We start from the raw sequence: 3,500 nt of genomic DNA on the forward strand, positions 1-3,500 counted from the left end.
GAGAGAGAGAGAGAGAGAGAGAGAGAGAGAGAGAGAGAGAGAGAGAGAACCAAAACAACAATAATGATTAACAGAAATAATCTTTTTCTCAGTGAAAACTATTTGAATCCTGAGAGCTGCATGAGCTGAAATTTGACACAAAAAAAGCTGAAACTGGGTTGGTAAAGACAAAAGCTGAAACACGCAGAACAATAAAAGCTAAAAGAGAAAACCCCTATGCTGAATTGCAACAACTATTTTATTTATAAAGTGCTTTAAAATTTCAATCACAGTTGCAGCAAAATTGTGTACATGCAAAACGAATGAAACCTTTAAAGCATAAAACAATTTATAAAAATAAAACAAAAGATTGATCAATTAAATTTAAATAAAATACCAGAAGTAAAATAATCAAGAGCAAGTTTAAGGCTACACCAAGAGCCAAGAAATAAAAATGTGTTTTCACAACATTAGTGGACAGTGAAGTGTCTGACGTGAAGAACATSATTTAATTGTGGACCTTGTGACAGTGCACATGATCAAGGTCAGTATTTTGGATGCATTGTGGTCCGAATGAAGTCTTGCATAATTGAGGTTCATACACACATGTGGTGACCTACATCTGTAAAGGTCAGTTAGGACCTCCCTTTAGAAATGCATTGCAGCAACTGCAMTCCACAACATATACTGAATTTTCTAGTGTTGGAAATGCTGGACAAAATCAACAAAAAATGCAACTAAAAAGTAAAGTAGCAAAAGCTATTTAAAAGCAATATTAGCAAATGGTATGGCAAAAGACTGAAAGCAGTGATACGTTCAACAAAAGCTAAAGCAGCAATAGTACCAACATATGCTAAATACAACACAAAGGATTAGCTAAGTGAAAAACGTCAAACTAGCTATAAGTTAAAAGTAACAAGAGGACAAACAAAAAGCAGAAAAAGGTTAATTAAAAGCTAAAATCTGCAAAACATGAACATTAGTGGCTAAGACTAACAAAAAGTAGCTAACGGCTCAAAATCTAAAGGTAGCGAAAGCAAAAACAAAATAACTAAACAACAAAAATATTCAAATGGAAGCCAAAAATATAAAAAAGTAGCTAACAACTAAAAGTAAAAAAAAATACTTGATAAAAATAACAAAGCAATGTTGAAACCTTTAAAAGATAACAAATAGTAGCAAAACATCAGGTAAAAGTAGCTAAATGGTGACTAAAAATTAAGGTGAAAGCTAAAACTGGCTAAGCACAAGCTAAAAGCTAACAGTCACAAAACTGTTGCTACCTTTACACTTACTTAGCTGGTGGCCTAAAGCTAATGTAGTTAAATCTGAAAGACAAAAATAAAGCTGAATCAGATTTTTTAACGACAGCAGTGTTTCTGGAGGAATAAAGAGATCGCAATGTGTTTCTAAGGGGAAAATTATTTCAAAATAAAATAAAATAATAAAGTAAAAGTAAAAATCCTGAATGAGCTGAATGTTTTGAACAATTAAAAGAGCAGAAAKTGGAGGTAGTTAGACAGCACAACGATTAAACAGGAAAACAACAACGTGTGTGAATGCTCAGTCAGGTTTTTCTACTGGAAGATAAATTGTACTGTTTGTTTTCTCTCTTCTTTTTCTTCTGAGAGCAGAATGACCTGAAAGGAATAATAATATCACTGTTCAAGGGACAAGAAAAGAAAAAAAATGCTGTAAGATTTGGGTTTTCTTTTATTTCTAATGTAGACTTGCTTGAAAGCAAATAAATAAATTTCGACAAAAAACAAAAAACAAAAAGTAATTTCTACAACGTGGGAATGTGTGAGAAACAGGCCACACTGCAAACTGAAACAATGATCCTCCTGAATGGACCCCAAAGAAAGTTGTTTTTTTATGGCTCGACATAAAAAATGTGTTTTCTTCTGAGCTCACAGAGGTCTCCAATGGTCGGCCTTTTGAAACCAAACCAAGAGAGGTGGTGGTGGTGAGCCTTTGGGCCCCCCCGGGAAGTGAAAGCCCAGTCAAGAAGCAGTGAATGGAGATCCCTGGTGGGGCATTGCTCTCTGGATTTACCACGTTGCTCTGCAGACAGGTTGTTCTTCTATATTCATGGCTCATTAATGGACAACCAGTTAAATCAGTGGCTGTTAAACCTCCCCCCTCCCTCTCTAAAGAGAAAGCCCATAAAACGCTCCTGCTCCAAAACTCCACTCTTCTCCGGTCATTTCTTCTGTTCCTTTAGGAGAAATGCTTTCACAATATTGATTAAAGCATTAACGCATTTTTCTTTCATTCATTTCAAGCTTTAGAATTCAACACCAAAATGTTACCCTAAACTAGTTCTGAAATGTGGAATGCACTCAATATAAACAAAACACTCAGCTGAATCCTAGGAACCTGGAAGCCTGAGTCATGTGACTGACCTACATTATGCTGGTCCTACAGCCCTGAGCTGAGCACACTACCCAAAAATTGTACTCAAGTGCAGCGCTACTTCAACATATTTTTTACTCAAGTAAAAGTAAAAAGTTGCCATCCAAGAAATAACTCAAGTAAGAGTAAAAAAGTATGTGGTAAAAAATCTAAGCGATCAAATTAAAAATTTAAAAATTACATCATCAGATGGACCAAAATTTAAAGCTATGTGGAAATTTTGGCATTTTAATGATGAAAATGAAAGTATAAATAACATAAAAACACAACAAATTCAGGCTAAATGATCATTGTTTACAGATCATTTTCAATATGAAACCAACAAAACTGCTGGTGAATTTTTGGTGAAAACAAGCTGATTCTTCATTTAGCGAAGTTGCACACAGTGTGCAGATATTTGTAAGAGTAGCAGTACTTTATAATAAAATTACTCAAGTAAAAGTAAAAAGTACATCATTGTAAAAATACTCCTAAAAGCACATTTTTCCCAAAAAGTTACTAAAGTAAATGTAGTTTAGTAAATAATAACTCTGCTATAATAATGGGACAATCTCAGTTTGAGTGAAACTATAAGATCTGAAGTATAAAAAACAAATCAAAACTCTATGATGTCATAATTGTTAACCTTTAGTTATGCATTTTGATTACTATTTTTTATTAAGGCACATATGAGAACAAAAATAGTGCATTTTATATTTTATGACTTTTTTCCTTTGTAAGAATTAAGAAAATTGACTTAATGAATTGATTAGRGTTGTGGAGGTGGGGCTGAGGTGATGGGTGACAGTACACTTTGGACGTTTAAAATAGGAAATCAGTGCGTTCATTCTGGCAGGATTACACTTGGCACATCATTACTTCGGATTATAATCTTGTCTGAATGCACTTCTCACTGTTCTGACCGTGACACACGTGACTCAGAGTGCAGAGTGGACGGGTCAGAGGTCAACACGATCACGGTCTGAAGTCCTCGCCCACAGCTTGTTGCGTCCATCCTCTCTGCAGACACAGGTCTTTTTTTTTAATGCAGCAGCGTTTCTGGTGTCAGTGATCACATGGTCCATCAGCTCACAAAAAGAGAGTAAACTTAGAGCTTTTTATTTATT

Source organism: Austrofundulus limnaeus, unplaced genomic scaffold (genome assembly GCF_001266775.1).
Source record: "Austrofundulus limnaeus strain Quisiro unplaced genomic scaffold, Austrofundulus_limnaeus-1.0 Scaffold253, whole genome shotgun sequence".
NCBI lineage: Eukaryota > Metazoa > Chordata > Actinopteri > Cyprinodontiformes > Rivulidae > Austrofundulus > Austrofundulus limnaeus.